The sequence below is a fragment of the Dromaius novaehollandiae genome, chromosome Z (assembly GCF_036370855.1).
Source record: "Dromaius novaehollandiae isolate bDroNov1 chromosome Z, bDroNov1.hap1, whole genome shotgun sequence".
NCBI classification, from domain to species: domain Eukaryota; kingdom Metazoa; phylum Chordata; class Aves; order Casuariiformes; family Dromaiidae; genus Dromaius; species Dromaius novaehollandiae.
Genome location: NC_088132.1, coordinates 43,798,074 through 43,824,256, shown reverse-complemented (window position 1 = coordinate 43,824,256; position 26,183 = coordinate 43,798,074). Strand labels below are relative to the sequence as shown.

The following is a 26,183-nucleotide window of genomic DNA, read 5'->3' as shown; positions in this document are numbered from 1 at the left end:
CACTCCTGCTTTCTCACTTTATACACTGAAGCATCTAGGAGTCAGGGCTTGGGGTTGTTGAACTGAGGAGCAGGCATTTACTAGGAAAGTATTGTCCAAATTGTGGGTCAGATTACACTTTAAAAGGGTTGCCATCTAGGCTACAGTCTTTTTGGAGAAGATGATTTTGGCAGCACAGGCTGCTCTGATAGTGTCGTGCCTCTTCCTGTACATGCGCATGGTGAGGTGGTCAGAACGCCAGGTACTTCCATCGCGGTCTCTAAATGTGAGGAGAATATGGCTGGAAATACCTTTCTTATGCATAAGTGCAGCCAGCACCTATAGACTGGAGCTATCCACAGGGGGAATCCATGAATCTGGTCCTTGCAGCTCTTATGACTGTACCGGCCTGCAAAGGATGCTCCTTCTGTCTTCACAAAGCTTTGCAAGGGGCAGTAACATCCAACCAAAGGAGAAACTTGTGGAATTTCTAGGGCAAATGGACTGAAATTTGAGGGATCATGCAATAGATGCTATATAAGGATTAAAACTCTCTCTCCCTTCTTTTTGTAATCCATCAAGAGGAAAGATTAACAGTACTCAACTGTACAATTAAAAGGATTCAAAAAATGGCTCTTTTACTATTTTTCCAGTGAGACAGAACTATGCAAAAACAACAGAAGCATGACAATCCTGTATGCTGAGAACAATCAGCTTCACACTTTTTCACTTGTTCAAGGTGGCTGAATCAGCTGCATCAATATTTGAAATGAAAGAAATAATTCTGAGTCCTGAACAGGTCATCACCTAAATACCAGGTCTTGTAAATAAGGAGCTGAGGGAAAAATTCTGATCTTGTTTAAAATGAGGAATATTGAAAAATGTCTAAAGCCCTCAAATTGTTTGCACAGAGTCAATATCACGAGGCAAAGCAGCACATAGAAGATTTATGGGACTGTAATAGGAAGTTAAACCTAAATTGATTCAACAAATTACTGCACATAAGGACAAGCTGAATAATTTAAAAAATCAATATGAATAATTTGAGTAATTGAAGGGTACAGAAGAAAAGTGTTGCATAGGTTAATGTTGATTGTGCATCTATTTAGTGACTATCTTGAAGCAACAGTTGCTGAATTAAAGTATGAATATCAGATATACTTAGGTATATGAGATGGGGAAGGATAACAAGCAGAGGCAGATAGTTTCCATCTTGCTATCTCAAAATTGTGTTATACATTTCTAATATCTGGACTAAACATTTGCAGAGGAATCCAGTTAATATAATTACAACAGGATTAAGTCCCTTACTACTTTTCATGTTACTTCCGTGCAATGAAAGAAACTTGGTAAATATAAACTAATTAATGCTCTGGGATGAAAGGTTATCTGAATTTAAAAATTGTTTTACTCAAAACAAGTACTAGCATAATTTTGGTAGCAAAGATGTACAAAGATTTATTGTAACAATGAATACGCTAATCTATTTATTTTTTGTAAAAATGGTAATTACTCACGTGTATCTTAGGATTCAACTGCAGAATGGAAAAAAGAAAAGGAACAAAATCAGACCCATTAAAAATATATTCCTTTTTTCCTCAGGCACTGAAAAGATAGCTATAATGCTTAGGAAAACATTTACTTTAAGATTATTATGGATTTTAGAAAATATATAAAAACTATGTTTTACTGTTATAAAGTAGTATTTGGGTCCAAACTTTATGTTAGCAAATGATTGCTTCTTTTTTCTAATGTTATTTCTTTAGGATTAGCTAAAGGCCACTTAGGATGGAGTGCTGTAGCACAGGCACACGCAGACTGACTTAAATCATTGATGTATGTGGGCTTTGTACTCAAACAAACAGCTAATTCAGGGCTTGTTGTATATTCTTAACATAACTTAAGGGCTAAAATCGTCACTTCTGTCCACAAGGGAAGAAGGAAGAAAATGTTGTGGTCCTGAAATAAGGGAAAATCAAGTCAAATTATCGTTCCCAATTCCTATTATACTGTAGAGATAACTCTGCATGGAATTTGTATGCGCTGCAATCTTAGTTTTAGGAAGGAGCAAGGACAAATACTTAGGAAGTTTTATGACAATGGAGAATCCCCAAATGCAGGCTGGTGTAAAGTGAAAATGGTCTATTACAAAAAGCTGTAGGTGGGCTACAGTAGTTACTCTGTTTAATTAAAATCATGAAAACCAAGGAAACTACAAGCCTGTGGACTTGATTACAGTTATTTGGAAGATAATAGAAACAATGAAAAAGTTTAAAGACCCAGCATACAAAAAGCTTCAGTCCTAAATAGGAATATACTAATGCAGATATTGAATGGAATCTTATTCTTTGCAGATGTAATAGTCCACATAGGCACATCTGTTCATGTACCACTAGGCTCTAATTTATTAATGAACATTCATTACAAATTCCTGAAGGGGAAAAAAAGATGTCTCACTGTTGCGCTTGAATTCTTTAATTATCTTGCTGATTTAGTGAAAAATGTCTATCTATAATTCATTAAAGCATTTGATTCCATACTTAAGAACAGAATCATATTCAACAAATACCAGAACACAACACAAAAAGGCAGAACAAATTGAATTAAAATATAAATAATTGAAATGACATATAGTAAAAGATATGTCTACAGTATCTTTGGAGGGCAACTTGAAGGTTGTCCACCAGACCAGAGTCACAGTTCATGCAGACAGCAAAGCTGTGATAATTATCCTGAACGTATCTGAAAAGCACTTTGGAGGGCAAGCTTGACTCTGAATATACTGAGCATGATACATAGGTTAACAAACTTCCAGGCATGTTCATACAGTCTGTGCAAAGGCTAGACTTCAAGCAGCTGTGTGGATAGGAGGCAAATGACAGGCAGAACACATAGATACACCCACAGTGTGTCAATAAACTGAAATAAACCGTTCAGGATTGGGAGAAACAATAAGCTTGAATTATTTGCTATAATTTTTTCTTTCTGATAATAATATCTAAATCTTACAAAACTCATTAATCAATCCCAGAGCACTTTATAGTAGTGGCCATTATCTGCATGGTGACATGGGAAGAAACTGAAGCTGAGGAGAAGTGAACTGAGTTGCTGGAGGCCACTGAGCAGGCTGGCAGCAAAGCTCTGCAGATAGCCCCCCTTTCCCAGACCGGCCTCCTGCGCTGTGGCCACAGGGAGGAAAACAAAGTACAGACGCAGCCTGAGAGGCCTCTGCACTAGGCTGCACACACTCACTGACAGAAAGAAAACAGTGGAAATGCAGTGATAAATAATATCCAACAAATAAATAATACTTCACAGAAATAATTTGGCAAGCCATGTGCTGGCCCAGAAGGAATACTTCTACAAATCCATTTTCACTGCTACAGCAAAAAAGAGAAAAAAATACAAAGAGTTAAAAAACAGACAGTTTAAGTAACATTTTTTATGACATCTGTTTTAGAAAAGATTCTGAAAAAGGCAACTTTTTAAAGATGTTTAGGGGTAAAATTTATTCTCCATGAAGAATATTTCTATATGAAAAAGCTTTTTTTTCTAAAGAAATTATACAGAATAAGAACTCTACAACCTGAGTAGAGTAGTCACTTCAGGAGTGAAATGTTGCAGTTATTTCCCTGGATATCTGTCCCCTGCTTGCAAAGCTTCTTTTTCCACAGAAACATGGCTCTATTCGGGATCCATTCTTCGAGGTTCTCCCTGCGCATGGTGGCACACCATGGAGTAGACAAAGATACCCATCTTTAATAACATTTATCTCCCTGAATGTCCTTTCAGTTTGACCTCTCCTCCCTGCTGCTTGGCCAGTCTCCACTTCTTTTCCCTGTCAGGTCTACCATGCAGGGAAAAAGAAAATGACTGTGTTGAGGAGGTGGAGACAGTAATTTCTTTGAAAATTGAACCTCTTTGATGTCATTATACAAAAGCTACATAACTGGTTCTCCCAATGGTCTTCTGTTATGAAAAGACAGCTTTCCAAATGTGCTCTTGCTTTAAAACTGGCCACGTAAGGACATTAATTTATTATTGCTTTACTAAGGATAGGTTAAATGTTCTGAGAGAAAGCAATAAAAAGACAGAAAAATCACAGACAAGACTGAAACATACCAGATGCCTTTTTAAATTAAGCACAACAAGGTGCCACCTGAGCAGCTTTTTAATGTATTGTTTTGTACTTGGTATTGTAGGACACACAAGGTACATTTCAGCTGTAGGTGAATTTCATTAGTTTTATTTCATCTTATTAATATTCCTTTTTGCACATTTCTTTGTGGACATAAATGACCTCAAAGAACGTATGTAATTTCAAATGTACTTAAATTCACTGATAACGCTAAATTGGGCTTAACCACTAAATAAAGAAGAGAACCAAGCTTTTGAAAATGTATGAGACTGGATTAGGCTTAGAAGCTGATAAAATGGTTCATGCAGCCCAGTATAGAGAAGTGTAAGATAACGAGACAAGGTGCTAGAAACAATCATATCTTCTATAGGCTAAAACGATATATGGTTCAGAACTTGAAACAGAGAGACAATTTAAGAGAGCTTGATGGTAATTAAGACTGTACTTTTACAATTTTACATGTTTACTTTCAGCTCTTTCCAGTTCTTTTGAAAACACATGAAGAATATGGGTCAAAATCACATTCCATAAATAAGATCAAAGACGAGGTATGCAAAGAAAACATTGGCTCTAAGAGCTCAGTTATTCATTTAGTTTTCTTTCACTGGTTGAAACAATTTCCAGATTAATTTGAAACTGCACAATCTGTTCCAGCAGCACCAAGACATATATTTGCCCTCAAACCAGTGTAAAGGGCTTGATCCTTCAAAGTTCATTAAATAGCTTGATCTAGTAAAAGGAGGAAATATTTCTAGTGCGCTCATCATAATTTCAAAGTAACTCCTGATTCTACAAGCTGTACATTTGGTACGGAGGTAGAAAAGATCCACCATGCTCAGCAATTGTTATTATTCATATTGTCCCTCTTAGGAGTCCTACTCATGAACCAGACTCACTTTGCTATGCACTAGATAAACACCTGTGTAAACTGCAAATCTTCTGTTATAGCATATTTGATTTAACTGTATACTTTTCAGTGATGAGGAAGGTCTGACGATAACTTATTTGTTTATCAAATACAAAATGCTGCTGCAATACTGCCAGTGTTCTGGGTCCCAGAGTGAAGTTACACAAGACAGATGAAATGATTTAACAGCCTGAGGGGAGGAGGTTCCCCTATCTCTCCCTCCTCCTGCCCTTACTTCCCATGTCCATGCTCCTGGCTAGAGGCTCTCCCTCCCTACTTTGCTCTGGCTCTGGCCCCTCTCCTGAATATTCAATTCACTGATCCTACAGAAGAGTACTCACTTGATTGTTAGGATTGTTTTCTGTTGTTTTGGGTAACTGAACTGGCATAGCACAGGGTGGATGAGTGCCAGAGCTGGCACAAAGTGGGTGCAAGGGAAGGAAGGATGCAGCCAGAATCAGGGTGGGGAAGAGCTGGGTATGGAAAATTGTTCCATTGCCTCAGGCCATACTGGATAACTGCACTCTCAGTCTATTTTCCAGCTTTTGCATGCAAGAGTTTGTATGTACCAAAGAAATGTGATGTTGCACAATATCAGAGAATACATGGCAATATTACACCTCCTGACAAAAAATAAAGCTTTTTTAGCACAAGGGTCTCAAGTATTAATGCGTCTGCTAGGCTGTTTACATAACATATTTAAATTGTCAAATAAAACAAAATGGTTAACCCATTTCTACAAATGTGTGAAAGAAATGCTCAGTCTGTCCTTCCTCTCTTTTAGCTATTCATCCAAGAAAGCATTTTAATATTGTCTGACTTTGTTATTTTTTAGATATGAGAAATGTTCTATGTACGTCAGTACTTCTTAATTTAATTGGAAGACTGGCAAGAATTTAAACAAATAAAAATACAAGCTTAGCTACATTAGAATAGATCCTTCAAGTCTTTCTGCTGTTTGGAGAACTGGTCTTAAAAAGCAAAGGGATAAAACCTGTTAATTTATAACCAAGCCAAAACCTAAAAATATTAGATGAGATTAATTCTTCTGAGTGACCTGAATTCAACCCTGCTGTATTTCTATTAATTAAGAAAAGAAAAAAAGTCTTTTTATTTGTTTCTGAGGTTGATGGAAGGCATTCTAGAATGTTTTATTTAAAGGCAGTGAAATATGACAAAAATAGTCAAGGAAGAAAATGAATTATTCTTTGGAAAAATAGAAGGGCAAAAAGAAATGAATCGTTTCTAAAAAAACCCCAAATTCTAACTGAGTTTCTCTTTGTTATCTTTGTGTTACAAGATAGTTATGTGATCAGGCTGCTCTGTCCTCCATGCCATTCCATGGGAATTTCCATTTGTTTGGCCAACACAGAAATAATTTACTTATAGATATAGCTCTCTCACTGCTATAAAACATACTGACTAGTACAGACAACAAACATGGAAAATAGATTTAAAAACACAGTATACAAAGTCCAAGAAGGTCCTGTTTCCTAACTGATGCTACAGTAAAAGTACATTCAATTTCCCTTGCAGTAGAGATTCAATTTATGTATCTGGTTGCTTCGAAAGTTAATGATAAAGATAGATAAGAATCTATCTATCTGCCATACTTTAGCTGTCAGGTTTCTGATGCTGGATAGTAAACTGGAGGTGAGTAGCTTGTGATAAATGTGTACAGTGCTAGTGCATTCTCTGACCTGATCCTGAAAATAATTGACACAGTACGATTGCTGGGTCAACGGAACTGGCTCCAACTCTGTTGGTCACGAGCAGGCAGAACCATTAACTCTGCTGTTTCATTCAGGAACATCATTAAAATGTCTTTTCATCCTTAGAGTGGACAGCAGTATGTACAAGCCTCAACTCTTACCATATTCTGCCTGAAACTGCATGAGTTTAGATTTTCATTTATTCGATGCGAGCATATTTAGGGAGAAGAATGAGATCTTCTCACGTGGAAACCTTGTACCAAGATGCAATAAAAGAACAATGTCTCTCCAACTGTTTAGACCGGGCCCTCTTTTTTTTGTTGTAAAAGTCACTGGGCCACAGTTCGGGCCCTGAGGGCACTAACAGCCCTCCTTGTCCCTGCCTACCCCTGGGCCTCCCAGCCCCAGGCTCCCATTTCTGTCCAGCTTGAGGCCGTCAGTCCCCGCCTTGTGAACCTGCAGTGGTGCCAGCTCAAGCCCCGTCATGGCCCTGCCCCTGCCTGGCCACGAGCCCTGCTGACCCTGACCACCCATCCTGTCCCTCCCTGTCCCCACAGCGGTGCCCAACGCCTGGGGCTGGGGCTTCCCCGGCTGCCCTGCTCCCTCGGGGGTACTGGGACAGGCCCAGGCTGCCAGGCCCTTCCCTGCCCCATGGGGAGCTCCCATTGATATCAGCCGCCTAGAGATGCCAGACTCACAGCACCCTGACAGCCAGCTCCCTGAGCTCTGCCCTGCCTCTGCTGCTTCTTTCTCCTTCTCACATATGCTGTACGTTTCCTGGCTTGTCCCAAGCCCTGCAGCCTGAGGCATTTCCAGCCTGAACATCTACTTAACTCTCTGTAAGGGATCTCCGCATACCCACAGTTCTGTGCTGGCTCTGTGCATGCTCTCAGTGCTTCCTGCTCCCTCTGGCACAACGGCAACATGGTACGACTTATGTGGCTGGTGCAGATGGAGGAATTTTCAGTAGTGACAGACATGGAGAGAAAGAAACAAGAAAGGAGAGGCAAAAGGATGAATTTTTACAGGGTTTCCCATGTGTCCCATGCTCAGAATACATTTCAGTTTGATTGATAAACTTTACCAGGCACGTTGGTATTTCTTAGATGAGAATAGGAATAAGATTAGAATACACGTGTTGTGGCAGGTGTTTAGAGTCATATAAATCCAGGTGAATTCTCCTTTTATAATTTAGACAAGATTATGCCTGCATGCACAACCTACATTGAATCACTCAGACTTGTTGCATGGTGACCTATCACAGTTTTGAACAGCTGGGAGAAGACCTGACAAATTGCCTACAGTATAAGACAAATAGGCAAACATGTATAGAATGGATCTGCAAGTGGGTTCAGTGCAGAATGCATCAAGACATTGACTATTCAACCTGAAAGTACTGGCAGCTTTATATTTTGAAGAAAATGTGGAGAAAGATCAAAAGAATATACTTTAACAGATTCCTTAGACATATTAAAAAAGGGGGCAGATTGAAGATAAACTTTGAAATACAGTCAAAGAACTTTTTGACTGTAAAAGTCAAAAGTAAATTTACTTTTAAAATAAAACAAGTACATTCTTCTTCAAAGGCTAGTAAAAAGTTTTGAATAAAATTTGAAGAATTCAAACTGAACATGGTTAGTATCATTTTCCCATAAAATAATGATAAAACAGTGGTAAATAAAAAGTCAGTGGTTCTCCTTTTCCCATTTGTAAAACAATAACTTATTTGGCTGGTGAAATAGAAAGTTCAGTTCCAATGGATTTTCATTTTGAGATGACTGTTACTCATTTTAATTCTAATATTTTCTTTAAAATTGTTTTATCATAAAATTTAAATAACTATTTTATTTCATTTCATAAACAAATGTTTATACAAAATATATGCTAAATTACAACAAAACCAGAGGAAAATAGCATACAAATAATACAAAAGTCAAATTATAAATGACAAAGTGTGAGTGAACAATTTTCTTCAATAGTGAAGAATAAGCAATTTTGGATTGCAATTTTGCAGCAAGATTAGGTCCATCAGCCCTGCACACTAAGGCTGACCCTCCTATGCTTGCAGTCTGTGATGACAAAGGTCTAGTTGCATCACAGCCCTCAGAAAACTGCAGTGGCAAACTATTGAGTCCTTCTGCCCTTACTCTAATAAAGTCAGCCAAAGGGTGGGATGGCCCAAGAGTATTTGAATCTATCCCAGCATAGGAAGTATGCTGTGCCTTGCCTATTGAGATGTGCTTCTTGTGTGCAGGCTGCTGCCTGAGACTGTAGGAAGAATAGTATACAGGCATGGGCAAAGGGAATGAGGAAGGGAGGACTGGAGCTGTGAGGGACTTCCTGTACTTGTTTTCTGAGCCTGGTCTATGCGGATAGTGGCTCGAACATTTGCAAAGTGGAGCATGTTTTTCAGAGGAGTCTAGGTATGCTCACTTATTACCTATGCTTCACATCATTTAGCCTGCCTGAAGCTAACATCCAGCACACAGTTGCTGCTCAGCATCACCCAGATTCACAGAGGATAAGCAGCATCTGTGATGCTGCTGCCCCTCCAGATCCAGAAGCAATGTGGCGGGGGTGCTAACCCCGCTCTGGCTGGGGTGCTCCAATCACTATAGGTGGCCACATCCCTCACTAAAGTTGATGGAGGCCTGGGGAGCCCTCATAAACACTAGAAGACTAGGATCCAAGGGAAACCTTTATTGCATAGTGGTAGAACCTATTTCTGAGGTATGTGTATGTATTTCTTCTCATGCATCCCAAGCCTGCCCTATCTGAGAAGCCATATGGTGCCCACACTGCACTACAGCAATTGATCAGGCATTGACCCTCCCTCACTGGCATGGTAGGCAGCTATAGGCCTCACCAAGCATGGACAGGGCTGTCTGTGAAGGGGGAGTAGATGTTGGGGCTGTGGAAGCAACACTGGGGAGAGGAGAGAAAGACTGAGAAAGTTGCTGGCTTTGTATGTAGTAGCCTTGAGCTTGCATTAAGAAAAATGGCTGGAACAGTAGAAAAGGGTCACGGCAAGGGAAAACTGGTACATCTTCTGGTGTCGTGTAAATCAGATACATTCTTTTTTTGTCAGCTCTGTGTGTTGCTTTCAGAGATGCATAGAGGAGAAGTAACTTGCACTATGGGTAGAGTATCCAGTGCCACTTTTAAGAGTCCTACCATGTCCTTTGTTGTAAGGAGGCAGAGGAGAGAGGGACTGGATCATTTAGTATGTGTGCACATGCATGGACATATGAAAATGCTTGCCAGGGTCATTCTTACTCGGGAGGCAATTAGGCTTGGTTGTGTTTACTCTAATTGCACTGGATGAGATCTGGTGGTAGAGTCCTGCAGTGTGATTTAACTGGCAGCTAAGGAGAGGTACCTCTCAGCAGCTGGTGCTTCTGTCTGCTGCAGTTGCTGTGGGGAAGCTACCAGCAGAAAAGCTCTGAGACTTTGTTTCCCTCCTCCCACAAGGCACATTCCCACATGTCCCACATGGCTCTGTGCATATTGCCTGCAATAGCAGGTGGCCGCCCATTACTCCAACACATACATGTGCTCCAGACCCTACTACTCCTGCTCCTGAAGACCCAGACTGAACACTCATCAGAGGATGAGGATTCCTGGACTGGAACTCACTACTGCGCCTGATGGTGCTAGCAATGATGGCAGCAACAGATACAGCTGTTCCTCTCCTGAGTTCCTCCATCCATTGCTGAGGTGCTCTCGCTAGAACCTGACACCTCAGAGTAGGAGACAGGAGTCCTAAAGTGCAGTCCTTGGACTCAGGCCTTGATCATCATTTGGGAGACTCTACAGTGCCTCCCTCCGAAGAATCAGCTCAGCACAGCTCAGTGCAGATAAATATGCTGACCTGTGTTGGATCTATAGTTCTGACCCTTGACCTCAACGAAGGCCATCTTTAATTTCTTTAGTATGTCTAAGCATGCTCTGAAACTCTGACACTTTCACTCATCTGGAGATCTTCCAATAACAGAGAAGGGGAACTGGCCAATACCCTAGCTGAATACTCTCGATCCTGGCCTAGCTCCTCAGGGGAGACAGTGGTCTACAGTTCATGCCATATCTTTCTTTGTGAAAGGGGTTGCTTTGCAGCAGACTATAAATATCATGATGCTGAAGCATAGCCTGCCTGGTGCGAAATAATGGAGGGAGGGAATGTGGTAGGCAGAAGACTAAGGACAATGTAAGAGAAAGTGGCAGATCAAAAATGCCCAAATGGTACAGTCTCACCCAGAACAGTGCAAGGAAACGTTCCCTTGAAGTTGCTGAATTATGCTGGAGAATCATTTGGAAAGTGTACTACTAGAAATAGGCCAAATCTGTGCCAGGAAAAATAATAAAAGTTTATTACCATAGATTACTGCATCCAATTGCTGGGAAAAGTTCCCAAAAATACTGGACTTGGAGGGAAAAAGGCAGATAAAGCCAACTTGATACTGAATGGTATCAAGGGACACGGAACCACTCTGTGAATAAACTGAAGGATAATAACACTTGGACTTAGCCTTGGACCAACATGTTATTTCAGCATCATTTAGGTTGCTATTACATTTATGAAAAAATAGAGTGGATTAACTAAGGCTATTGTTAAATAATCTGAAATCTGCAAGTTTAGAATGAGATCCACACATAAATGGTGAAAAAATAAATACAAAGCATAAATAAAACAAGGGCTAAATCTGAGCCCAGGACTCTGGATAGAAAGGCGCCTACCCTCTAGTGAGAGGAAGAAAGAAGCATTCTGCTTCCTCAAGGAACCTTCCCTCCTGCCACCCCCCTTTTTCCTCAACTGAACAGGAGGTCTCATACTCCTGAGAGCTGGTAACCCAACTGGGGTAAAAAGAAGAAAGAAGCTGTGGGCACCTTCTGATCACAGACCTCATCTTAGTCTCGAGGACCCCTGAATCCTGAGCTGGTATTCTTGTATTCTTCCTTTTCCAAACCTTAACTGTAGCCCAGCTGGGGCGAAAGGACATTGTCAGTCCTTTTCATAATTCGGCGCCCATGTCTTGATAGTTCATCTGTCTCCTGAATCATGATCAATATATGTAATGTTCTAAGTTTTTTCTTGTGAAGATTTTCCCTTATTTTGTGCTATATCACATGACAAAAATGGATCTAGTGGAAATTGCTTGCCATGGCTTCTTCTCTATGTAGTCTCCATTTTGCCATACATACCACTAAATATTTATGAATATGCTGGCCTCCACTACTGATCCTCTTTCTCAGTCTGACTGTGAGCCTAAACTATTTTTAATTACTTAAAGAACATACTGGCATTTTGGTAAGGTTAGCATTTAAGAAAGGTTTAAGTGTCTTTTGTTGCCTTCTCCATGTCTCCTACTATTGTAACATTTACAATAGCTGTAGGTTTAACAACTATCACTTCTGTTATACCCCTCAGAATATACCCCTTTTCATTATACCCCTTAAGCCACCTGTAGAAAAAAGAAAGCATTGAGCATCAATGTTCATGCACTCCTAATTAGGCCAGTCCTAATTGTGTGGGTCTCTTCTTGTTCAATAACCACTGTTCCATCATTCTTCCACCAGCTTTATATGGTATTTCTCTTTTGTTTTAGGAAAGAGCATTCCTAACCCCGACTGAAACTCTTACTATGTATGTGATAGATGTCTGAGCTGGTCTTTGTACGTTATAGTTTGTTTAGTGTTAAAGTAAACTTCCTGTGAAAAATTCTCATTCTCTTTGGATTTGGAATCAAATGCTGAAAAAAAGAAATGATTACAAACGTATGTTTGACAGAACTGACCTCTAATGGGAAAAAAATTAAAAACATATTCTTTCGTGCTCTGTTATGCTGATTTCTGTGAAAGATCTGCATGAGCAAGTTGCTGATGACATTCTCTTAGGACCTGTGTGCAAGAGGACCCTAAGAATGGTCTGAATTACTCAAACTGGCTGAATTATTACAGCCAGTGTCATTCTGAGTACCAGTGTATATAAGAGGCTTACTCTGGTAAAATTAAAGAAATTCATATCTTTAGTATCCAGCTTAACATTCTTGATTCTTTCTAAATCATGAGTGTTTAGATTTAATATGCCATGTAACAAACATCAGAACATGAAAGAATTTGTTCTATAATTACATGAGAGATATTAGACAAATTGATGATAACACCATTCATAAAAACAAGAATAAATTTGTAGTCTCATGTTTAGATCCATATCATAGATATTCATTTTTTATGTTACCTATAATAAATACAGTGTAAAGCAAATACATTCAGCATGAGCAATAACAATAGCATTGATAGTAAAAATGTATTTAAAAGAAAAAAATGGTTAAAGTCTTTCTGGTTTTCATTTCATTATCTAGAGGACAAAAGCAAAACAGGATGAAAGACAGAAGTTTTCTATATTTAGAGGAAGAGCTACCCAAAAAACCTGTATTTTTTAGTTCAGACCTATGAAATCTGGTGGAAAGTTTCACCTCTTCTACAATTCCATCTTTGGAAGGCCAGCTTATATAGAAAGTACTGAATGAGCCTTTCTTTATTATCTACTTTCTTGGTAAATAGTTCTTGACAACTGGGCAAAAAATGCCCAGCAAAATGGGAAACCAAATGGGCAAGATAATTGCAATTCATTAAGCAAGACCTAGAAAACATACAAAAGTAACTCAGGTCAATGCAGTATGTTAAGATATTATTTGTCATGTTATAAAGTCAGTGTATCTGGATAATATCCAAAAGTCTGAACTGCAAGACACTGCCATTTTTGTCGACCTTTTAAAATACACTGTAGTTTTCAGAAGTTAATTCAAATGTATAAGAACTTAATATCAGTAGTGAACTATGCTGCTGCAGCAAAGGTACAGACATATTGGATTGTGATTAGTCTCTGAACGCAAATGTGATATAGTCCTCTGTTAACTTTCCTTCCACAGCTGCAGTTCCAAACCTTAAACAGCAGTATAGTCTTTCTTCCTGTATCACTTCCCTCAGACACTCTTGCTGATTCAAAACACCAGCCTTTCAAAAAGATAAATATGCTAATTCATACCTCCTTAGAAACTTGCTTTAGGCATTAAGTAACTAGGTGATTAAGTTTGCTTTTAATAGAAGGATTTTTATTAAGGCAAACCCACAACTTGCTTAGGTTCATCAGATAGTATGATTTCACTGGCATGCTCTCAGAACAAACATTACAAAACCAATGAAAAAATGAAGGAAATATAGCAATAGCCTAATAGTTCCAACTTGTTACTTCTGTCAACTGATTTTTACCACTGGTGAAAAGTGGAAAGAATCTCAAAGATTCACATTCTTTCTCTCCGAGAGGTTCATTTTCCAATTCTGCCTGCATAATATACATCAGTCTAAGAGAAGCTTGTCTACTATCTAGGAGGTTTTACTAGCAGACACAGTGAAGCCAGTACAGTTCTTCTGGTAATCAGAGCTGGCTGCCTTTCTCAGATTCATGAGGCAGCCCTGATAGGAAAAGTCTATCGCAAAAGATATATGACTTTGGGCTAGGGTCTCCTTGTGTGTCCTAGGACAGCATGTGATACAATATCCTATGGCTTCTATATTTTAGGGTTGCTATAATGTATAGCAAAGCACCACCAAATCTGTCAGGGTACTTTGGCAAAATTCAAAGAAATCCTTCTGTTTCCATTCTTTTTAGTGCCGCTTTTTTTTCTTAACATGTCTTGCTGCTGGTAACATGAATGCTGCATTGATCAGTGGAACTATCTCATATATATTGAGAGAGTAAGAGGTACTTTTCTATTTGCAGGATGACAGCATCAGGAAAGACAACAGGCATTTTCAGAGTGAGATTTAACTAGCACCTGACCCACTGCAGGTTGCGGTATGTGTCTTTGGAAGACAGAAGAATGGCTAGACATGGCTTATAGGACAGTTATTATCCTAGAAAATATCCCTGATGCTATTGCTGCATGATTACATTTTGTAACATTTGCGAGGCCCAGGGGACATTCTAGTGCCAACATTGACGGTATGATGTTCAATTTGCCTGCTGACTTCATGCAATCTGAGATATACCAATATGCTGCTATCGGGCCAACGTAAGCTTAGAAAGGATAGTTTGACAGAATGCAATAGCCTTACACTGTGAAAAGGGACAATTGCTTTGGAAAACTTTGACATTTGTATCTGTCACAGGATAAATAAACTACATTAGAATTTTCTTGAGCTAGAACTTTCTGGAAAATAGCATTAAAATAGGCAAAGTATTAACATGTAACATTTTCAGAGTATGCAGGAGATGTTAAAAGACCATAACCAAGGCATAGGCTGTCACATCAATTGTTCTGACTGCACTGAAATAAGGACTAGAGGTAAGGCCTAAGGTCAAGAATCAAAAGCCAAATGAAAGGCAAGGCAGGAGCATGCTCAGCACCCAGGTTAACTGCCAGTAATCCTGGAAGTTTAATACTGCAAGGGAGGTCCTGAGATAGCTTGAGAGACAGCGATGAAAAAAGCTAGAGGCAGATCACTGCAGGAGACATAACTAGTCAACTGGGAGGCCAGGAAACCAACAGGAAACCCAGCAGCGGGACTGCTGCATTTACGGCCCAGGTGCAAAATAGCACACTGAGTAATAGAGCAACAGTGGAACTGCCCCAGATACCTAACAGTTGTGTCGGATTAATAGCCAACCTTCAGTTCCTGTACAGTCTGGCCAGGTTATCAAGATGCAGGAGACTGACTTCTGCGAGATTGCTGTCTGCTATTCGATAGTCCAAGCTGAGCATAATTGCAACTGACAGTAAGTTTACTCATAGCACTTCTTATTATTGTCCGCCAGAGTTAGATGATAGGTATACCTCTCCTAGGAAGACTGAAAACCTGATGAAGGGTTTTATATAACCCGGGACAGAAGTAATTTTTGTCTGTATTGTCAAGTGGCTGCTGTGTTGTAAGCCTGCTGATATTTTGATCAATAGTGCACTCCTGACATTTAAGTCTGTTGCTCTAAAAGATGCAAGATCTCTTTGGGTACCCTGGATCTATCTTTCCTACCCAGTTTTACAGTATAACATAAAATATCTACTTAGCAAGCATCTCTTCAAAATATATCTCATTTTTGACTACTATCAAGTATCATATTATAATGAAAATAAATGTCCAAATTCAAACAAGAAAGCCCATACCACTATCATTTTGAGAAGAAGGTAGAAAAAGTATTTTGGAGAAAATAAGCTGTCTATATTCATGAAGCAGCCACTTCTGCATCACATCTACACAAATTCCCTTTTTATTGTATCTAGAGGCATTTCCAAGTATTTAACTCTTGCTCTCAACATCATTTGCATTTACAGCTTTAACACTGTCTTCCATGGGCACTATTGTAAGGACATGTCTTAGTTCAGATCAGATCACTATCCATTATTACTGATAGGTAGGAACCAGGGTTCCAATGTAACATATCAAAGAGGAGCACACAAAAAAGCGTATCTCAGTATGCTTTTTATATCAAACCTATCTTTTTGCTCCTTACTCTAGGTAAGTCTTTTGCATTTCCTTTCTTTCACAGGCATTGACCTGATCCTGCTGTACCCTTGGGTTTCTTGCCTTCCATTCCTGCAAAAATTCCACACTATCACTGGTACAATTTTCTCCTGTATATATCAAAGAAATAGAAGATTTTCCCTAAACCATATAACAACACAAAGGTGAGGTGGAGCAGGCATCATTCCCAGAAAGCTGTGCTGGGAGTTGGCAGCCAGGTTTTCAACCAAACTTTGTCCCAAGAAGCAGAATTAAAACATTGGACCAAAGAAGTTACTGCTACAGGAATAGCTGCATTGCCAGCTTGTTGGTGGGGAACTGTTTATACAAGTTCTTTGTCCACTTAGGCATTGCATAAATGAAAATATATTAACAGAACTCTCATTTGAGGAACAGGTTTATTTTCACTGGTAAATGCATGAGTATTATTTGGAGGACTGAATGCATATAGACAGACTGTGCTAAAAGAAGCCAAGCTTCATCGATCAATCTTTGTAGTAATGACCAGGTTGATGGCAACACTTTGATGGAAAATATTATTTGAATTCTATAATCTTTGATTCTCCTGAGGTTTGGCACAAGTGTGTCAATTGTGATGGGTAAATAATTTTTTTTCTTTTTTCTTTTTTTCTTTTTTTCACCATAGACAAGCTGTCAGATTACATTTTTAAAACAATTCACTGTAGAAATGTAACACAGCTGTGACATTTAGTCTTACTGAGCAAAGAGGGGTTCAGACTAACAACTGAGATGTGGAAAATAACCATAATAATAATAATAGGCTACTAATAATCATCTTATCTATTCAAACTTCATTTTTCGACCTGTTGATATTCCCTAAAAGATATCTCTTCTGCTTCACTTGCTATTATCAACACAAAAAATTGTAATTGTAAAGCTATTCTAACCTATATTTTAAATGTATAAATTTCTAATTCTGACATAGTTATTGCAGTATACTTCCTTCTGCTGACCATATCTTTGCTAACATTTACAAATATATCTTTAAATATTTCTAGATGCATGCAAAGTTATTTCCATGACTGAAGAACAATTTAATTTTACAAGGTATTGTATTTCACAATACATCCTGAACTGTTGATAAAACGAGAAGTAATGTTTCAGTTAAAAAATAGTACATGCATAATGTGAGCGATGAGTATCATAACCTCTGCTTTATTTGTCTAGATTTTGAATCACATCAAAGCCCTCTGGCTCATTTCCATTAAAAACAGAAATCAAGGATATAAGGGGATAGAATCTAGTATCTTTATTTATTTACAAGGAATGCACAAAGTCATTTTTCAGAATTTGGGAGGAATTAAACCATTGAAAATTGCTTTAGTTGCAGCTCTATTCCATCTGCAGGGAAATCCAGCTCAAAAGTTTTTTCTCTTCATTTTTTTTTCCTTTGGGTTAAAAGAATAATATTTTGGTGGCTGTTTAATCACTTGGGTACTAGAAAAAGCCCAGGCAAGGCAGCATGAGGCTCTGTAGAGTCCTGTGTATGCTACTTAAGCCTGTGTTTTGGGTGGTAGTTACTATTCAGCTATTTTTTCATAAAAAGAACTTAATAGCTTCTTCCATTCATCAAATTAAAGATGCCTGCTCCATGCACCAAATTCCATTAAGATTTAATGTAGGTCATGACAACAGGTAGCAGTAATCCAATTTCAAACTTTTGTTCTTTCATTGACACATCACTGAAAACAGTGTTAGAAGAATAGTGTTCCTAAGATTTGTCAGATTTATTGCTTTTTATTAGAAGTTGAATAGTTTCAGAACAAATATTGTACATATCTTTTCAGATACCTGCACTACACACAAGGTCAGGAAGTAGCCTTTCAACTTCTAGGTGAGAAGAGGAATAATCTGTTCCTATTACTTCTGACAGAATTTTCTCTTTTTTTTTAAAATGTATTTTGATTAATTCTTTCCATTTCAAAATTCAAGCTGTTTTAAAATAGGTTCACTAGTTTCACTAAGTTCTATACTTGGCTGGTAGTTAGGCAGAAGAGTTTTAAACTATACATACATAAATCCTGTGTGATCAGAACAATTCTGTCATCCAATGTGATACTCAGCTTCCTTCAACTTATTTCGGAAGCTTTCCAGTGTATTGTCTCCCTTTGAAAGAAATAATATAACTCCAGAAATATCGTGCTATATTCAGCCATTACAACAGTCTGAAATAATAATCACATTGTTTCCTTCATTGGGCCTGGAGAAGTTGGTCCCAAAAGATCACTACTTCTTTGGGTTAAAACTATAAATAAATTTCTCTCTTTTGCTTTCTAGTTTAAGTGCTTTGCAATTAAAGGTGCTGTTTAATATTCAGCGTAAACCAATATAAATTTTCTCATTTGTGTAGTCTCCCTTACGCCAGTACTAGCATTTCTGCAATCAAAAGGACAGTCAGATTCAAGAACCTATCTGGCTGATTTTTTTTTTGCCTTAGATCTCTCTTTGCTGCCTTAATCGGTTGCCTGATTGTCTGACCATGCACCATCATGACCTCTAGCGCTGCAGCACAAGGCAAGTAGTAGGAATTCAGGAATGGAACAAACAGTAAGACCAATTCTGTTAGCACCAGTGCAGACTTAGGTAACCTTAAATCGCACCCTTAAAGACCTGACTTCCCACTCTGTATTAGCTGTATTTCAGTAAACCTTAATTAAGTTTCACCCTGTTAAAATTCTGTAAAGATGGAGAGACTAGTCCTTAAATATCAGTTAAAATATTGGTTAGCATTAACACTGGTAGAAATAAAATACACAAAAAGAAAGCAGGAAGTATCCTAAAAAACAGGAAAAGAGAATTGTTCTGTCAAGAAACATATCTAGCCAAAGATTTGCTGCCTCAGCTTAACTGTGAAAGCAATAAGGCTATGCTTTCTCATCTAAGAAACGTTTTTGGAGACAGTATCACTAACAATTCATCTGTGATGACAGTAAAGAGAGAGGTTCTTCTTGCTAAGTGAGAAGAACTTCAAAACCACTAGTTCATTATCACACAAGATTCACCAGTGTCCTTTATCAAAAATTTATGAAAAGATTTAGCTAATGTTACAAAAATAACTGAAAATTTATTACTAAATTATTTAGTAAAGGATAGTGGCAGATTGTTTATGGTTTCTAAAAATGGAAACTAATGCCACTTGATTTTTAACTGCAGAAGAGTTTTCAAATATTTACCTTTTAGTTTAGTGTTGATATAATTGAAGTAACACTTTAAATCTACTTCAAATCCTAACAAAGATCTTGATTTAAAACCAGAAATTGAAATTCCAAAATTACCTCCACATGCTATGTACCACAAAGTGCTCAGATTACTAAGCTAATGATCTGCTGTATAATTTATACCTAACAAAACATACGAAGAAAAAAACAAATACATTAATGATATTTTGTCATTACGATTTACTAAATTATATGTCCTATACTTTCATCAAGCTAGGGCAACTAATGTGTCCACTGTCTTGGTGTCAATGAATTTCAACAATAGCAAAGAGAAGGAGTCATTAATTTGTAAGACACACACAAACTGCATATTAAATAAACAGGAATAGCCACAATGTAACACGAAACACCAAAATACTCCATGGGCCTCCATAACTCAGCCTCAGTGTTCTTGCCCTACAGTTTAAATGCCTAAGTGTGAATATTCTTTTAGTGGTCATCCGTAATTCTATCACAAATCATCAACCCATTCCAAAGTATTCTCATGAAAGCTCGTAAGTGTTGTGACACTTGTTCAAGGTACATTCTCTCACTGTTCTGCACTTTTTTGGCATATAGTTAAAATCTTTCTTATCCAGTTGACACATACCCAGACAAAACTTCATCCAAAGGGCAGCAGGAGTTTTCTAGGCTTCCTGAAAGAACAGCAAGCATGAGCTGCTAAAACCATTGTGCCAAACAATTTTCTAAAACCTGTCTGATCTGAAGTCTTCTTTGCCAGTCTTCACTGAGCAATGTCTTCAAGACCATTATTGGTCTTCCCATCTGCCACATATTGGCATTAATGTGCTAAGTAAGGTCCTCATAAAAATTTCTTAATTTATTTTTCATCATGGATAAGTTCTGGGCCCATGCCCGATCATCCCAAATTTTCTGTCATTAAGAGGTCCCATATGTTGTAGATGCCCCAATTTTTGTAGAGATCTTGTATCTGATCTATATATGCACACTAACATGCTCCTATTCAGTTGCTACAATACTTTATCAAGCTGTTCCATCTTCGTTTTCTCTGTCCCTTAAGTAAGCTCTGCAATTTCTGCCATTGCCTTCTAGCAGTGAAAAGTACAAAGTTATGAAACACAAAATTAAATAACATAAACTCCTCAAAAATGATTTCCCTTCTGAAAATCAGATCTTGGTTCTAATAATTATGGCAACAAAGATTCACACCTTCAGCATGTGACCTCTACGAAATGACTTCTGTTGACTTAAACTACTTCCTTCTGTGAAGATAAGCATGAACAGGCACATCAGCTCTAGGTCTTACAAATGCAAGAATAAAATGATGGAATGTGAATTTTAGTACATAAATCCAACACCTGTATTACTGTGATCACTACAGAGAGTGGCAATTGAGTCTTGTACGTATCTTGCTGACATTGGCAATGTGGTCACGGAGTACAAAGTCATGTTGACAGGCATGTGATTACCTGTGATGCAGTTAGCATGCCATAAGGAAAAAGCTATAGAAGCCAATCCTCTCCCTGTTGCCTCCAGCAGAGAGAAGAGTGAGAGAGAATTTCCTCCCCATCATTCACACACTTTTCCTCACAGGAGAAAGAAAGAGATGAAAAAGCTAAGGAGCTAATTAATCACTGACTAGAGAAATGCAACATCAACAACAGAAAAGCCAAGATGTCAGGATGTTATCATAACTACTTAGTGATTCCTGTTTAATGCCATTTGATAATGAACTGTCTAAAGCCACTGGAGTTGAGGAGAGTTGCAGTACTTGATAATATACATTTTTATTAGGAGTTATTTCCAGTCTTCTATGCTGAGGTGGCAGAATACATTACACTTATTATTAGATCTTTATATCACAGAGTGATATTTTCTCAAAAATCTCAGTACAGTTCTTTATTTAGCCTGATTCTTTAAAAAAATAAAAGGCTGGAATCAGAGGGTTCATGTATGTCATATCATTCTCTTCTATAGTTCTCGAATATACTGGCAAACATCAATCAAATCTGACAGAAAAACAAAAATAACAAAGACATTATGGTCCTACAAAATTAATGGAAATGGGCAGCGAGGTAGAAGACAGACATCTGATGAATGCCCTTCTGATGGAGAAGTTTCAGGTTGAGCTTAACTCCTATTTAAATATCTAAGGTTCCCTACGGGAAAGATAGGCTAATAAATGCCAAAGCAAGGGGAAAATGGTGCTTATCCTTTACTAAATTATAGGGAATCAAAAAATAAGGAGCGAACTGATAGGAAAATAAATCTTACTTGTTCTGCTGCCAACAGAACAGCCCTTCTTTCTCTGCATCCTCCTAGCTTTCCCTTCCTGCTTTCAAACAAAATCTGAAACTATCACTATAGGACATCATGCTGCAAAATCCTTGCTTTCCGTGTCTCCCACAGGAATTGTGGGGCCCTCCTCATCAGAACTTTATAAATCTTGCTAAAATCTTTGTTTTTCTTTCAGGATAGTGACATGATGTGGCAGAATAAGGCAATGAAATACCGTGCCTCTGTACAACTTAGATAAGTGGTACAAACCTGTTACAACATGTAACAACATGTAGCAGATGTCCATAGATTTTTTTTTTTTTTTTTACTATCACTTTAACAGGTTACAGAGTTCCTGTGCAAGGATGTTCCTGCACAGTAGCCTTTAGTTGGGCAGGTTATCTCCCTGCTGACAGGGAGATGTGGCAACTAGAGCAAAACACGAAAAGGGGCCAGTGGGAGGAAGTTGTAAGGTTCTTTACGGGGAAATGTCTATTTTTTCTGTTTTCTGACATATAACAACTTAATATTCTTATCTTGTTAGTATTATTTTAACAATCTGTACTGCTTTATATGTTATTGTTCTAAGTGTCCATTGCATTATGCTGCACACACACACACACACACACACACACATATACACACACTTACAACAAAAGCTTCTGTTGAAATTTGAGCCAGTTAAGAAGCATTACAGCTGCCACTGCCTCCTTCAACACCAAACAGCCTGGAGCAGTAGCCAGTGACTACAGAAAGCACTGCCTTTGGGTAGGGGGTACGGGGACAGGTGGGGACATGCTTTCCATCCTCTTGGTTAATCTAATATTCTGTTTGGTTTGTTCACTTAGAATCAATCGTTAGCACATTTGTGAGGTGGGCAGGTTAAAAGGCACCTATTCTAGTTTTTTTAGGCAGATTTTGGAAGGCAAAAAGGATTAGCTTGGTTTGAAGAAATGTAACCAGTGAAATCTGTGCTGCTGAGGTGTTTGTTAGTTTTTGTCAATTTTTGTTTGTCCTCTCCTTTTACAATTGTATGGGCTTTTTAGCGCAGGCCTACCCATACAATTTGTATTTCTTTTGAACAGAGCCTCACATATTAATGACAATTTTTCACAACCTTCTTGCGTATAGACTGTTTACAGTCAAAAGCAGTAATCAAGAGAAAAAGGTATTTCTCACAAAGTGAAGTTGACTTGCAATATTCTTTTCGCAATGTACATTTCAAGTGAACTGAAGAGAGATCAAAGGAAAAAATAAGAATGAGAATATCATCTGAAAGTATTCCATACTATACTCCACAGTTTGAAGCTTTGTTTTCAATAGGCAGTAAGCAACAATAGACATAATATATGCAAATTTTGTTCCATATTGTCAACATTATTCCAAGAAAAGTAAATTTGTAGATATATGCAGTGATTTAATTAGTTTGTATACCAGACATTAAAAACATCTGACATTCTTAGGCATGTTTGAATTTGAAGTTACAGTGAATTATCTCTTTCTCCAAATAAAGACCTAGACCTTCTGCAGAAATGAGCAGTTATTTTCTACCAAGGTGGTCCAAGAAATAACGTATTCTTATAGACTCACATGTATGCCAAGGCACTGCTCCAAAGCACAGCAAAATACTCAGTCTCAAATGTACTTCTAACCATCTTGGCTACTGAGCCTATTACTGCATAATGTGAGAGGGAGTTGTGGATACGTTCCACTTCTCTTTTGTAACACATGGTTTAAACGTTGTGGATTCAAAACATGTATAAGAGCTTATGCTCCATGTAGATGTTTAAGAAGCATCTAAAAAGCATACTCCACAATCCAGTAGGGGAGTTGAGCTCCTTCAAATTACTATATAGTAATGACACATATCACAGTCATCTATATTCATGTAAAGGTTAAATGTACTGGAGATATTTGACCCATTTTTGTACTCCAGGGGCTAAGTCAGATGGTCAAGATTATATTGTTAATATTTCACAGACAAACATAAGCTAAGCTTGGTATACCACACATCTGTTACTAGACTTAGAGTGATGACACAGACTTACTGAAGTAGATAGTACTAATTTCACACTTGTAACTGTCATTTTTAACAAGTATGACACTTGCTGCTCTGATAAACATTTTGGTAACTATTTGCTTTTTAATCTTCATTAAATATTAGTTAATTAAAAAACCAAACTGATATTTCTATGGATTTCTTATAATGTACCCAACACATTGCTCTTTACTTTGATGTTGCTAATACAGAATATTATTTCCACCTATTAGTTGTTGCTTTATTCCCTTTAAACCATGCTTGCACTTAAAGGTTTGCAATTCCCAGAATGGTTTCCCAGTTGCAGATAATTCTGAGAATTCTTCCTTCCTCAACACAGCAGAAATTAATACTTTGTATCTGGTGGGTTTTTTCCCTGCTATTCCAACATCTAATCAGAAGTTAATAATGTAGTCTTTATCCTTCATTAAATATTGCCTTTCTGTTGTGCTTTCTAGAGAGAATGCTTATTACCTGCATTTAGAGGTGCAGGTGACTGATTATTTCTATTTTGGAGATGTAATCCTAGCTCTGATCATTATTTTTCCTGAGAGCTGAATGACATCAGAAAAGTTCCCCAAAAGTTTTGTTCTATGAAGTTTAGATATTCTTTCCTCAGCTCAGTCTCTGGTCAGTTCTTAAAGCTATTGCTGCCTTGTTTACAACAGACACTTTTTTTTCTCCTTTGTGCTCCATCTTTGCTCTGTGAATATTGAAAGAATCCCCTTTTATTTTGAGAATAAAATATATGTATAGCAGACATATTGTACATTTTTTCTTGTATTTTATTCTATTATTATATTTTCTAGAGAATGTCCATATAATTAAATACATGACTCAGTACACAAATGAAAGATACATATCCAACAGAATCTAACAAAGAAAGCAGACATTCTTTCACTTTGTAAAAATAAGTTCATACACTGTATAACGATTAGATCCATCATTAATGAACTGGCTTGTCCAGCAAAAAATATTTTGTCATTTAAAACTTTGTGTTGAGTGTTCCTTGCTATAGAATGACATACTATTACTCTGTAAAAACCTTAGTATGCTTTCATGTGTGTTCACACACATTCAGCCAGACTTACAAACATATGGCTTGTCTTGGCTTACTTTCAGATATTTGAATGTAACTTTCTGATTTTTGTCATGCCGTGCTCTTTAAATTACCACTTGTTGTGAAGCTATCTGCCCCCAGGAGTCCAGCTGTTTTGACTCAGTCCATGGAGGATTAAGGAGGACTTTCCAGTTCAAGGCTCTATGATAAGAAAAGGCCTTGTTACAGTTAGTGGGCAAACTGTCCATCCACTAGTAAAAGATAAAATGCAATGCTAATGGCAAACATCCTTTGTACAGGTTAAGATATATGGTTCATGAAAAAGCCTAGAAAAAGGGGTCAGGCATGACACCTGGTGAGAAGGATCACATATAGTTCAAATTTGATCTATAAGAATGGTCTGCGTAGCTGTTTTGAGGTGTCAAGATAGATAAATATTTAGCACAGGTTTATTCTATGTCTTTGTGGTTTAGGGCAATCTATAATAGATTAATATAATGATTGAGTTACTTAGCCTATCAGGATAATAGAACAGAAGTAACTGATTGTCAGCCTCTATGTAAACCTTGTGCTTAGATAGTTTCAAAATCCTAATATTAATAAAAAGTTACACAGTATTTTTTTCCACTCCAAATAATATATTGTTAAATAAAGAAGGAAATTCTAAATATGTATTTTAAATCCTGCTCTCTAAAAGTGGCTGAAGGCTAGTTCAGTGTATAAGGGGAAAAACAGAGATACATAAATACTTCATAAAAATAAAATTTCTGCAGCAATTCACTTCAGACTTGTTAACAAGTGTATGCCAAGAGATTAGACAAAACTCCAAAGAAATCTAGTTTTTGCAAAGATTTTGGAAAAAAAAGAAGAAATGTGCATTACAAAAATGTAAAGGACAAACAAAACTGAACCTACTACCTCTGTTCTATATTTCTCATTTCTGCTTACAAAAACCTGCAGAATTTAAAGAAACATGAGTATTTATATGTCTCTTACTAGACTTCAGCAGAACATATAAGAGACTGCTAATTCTCCAATGCTCACCTCTGGCATAGAGTGTCTCAAGATCTCTGCTAGACCAATGCAGACTAATTCTAAAGCCATCAAAGTTTAAAATGTATATATACAAACACATACTAATGATGTGCTTAAAATCAGTAAGATTCTAGTCTTAGATTCAGTCAAGTGATCAAACGCAGTGTTCAAAACATATACATATTTATATATATATATAAAATATATAGCAAAAACAAGCAAAGAAATTTGATAGAGTTGAAAGCAAAGCCTCATTTTGCTTCAGTAATTACTAATATCTTAGAAAAGAATGACCTGCCTGTTTGGAAAGGTGACCGA

General features: G+C 37.6%; 1 protein-coding gene across 3 annotated transcripts in view; it reads right to left on the bottom strand.

Moving 5' to 3' along the window:
- LOC112995224 (E3 ubiquitin-protein ligase Praja-2) overlaps positions 1-26,183 on the bottom strand; it is a 136,072-nt gene that overhangs the window by 104,163 nt on the left and 5,726 nt on the right. The gene's annotated exons all lie outside the window — the stretch shown is intronic.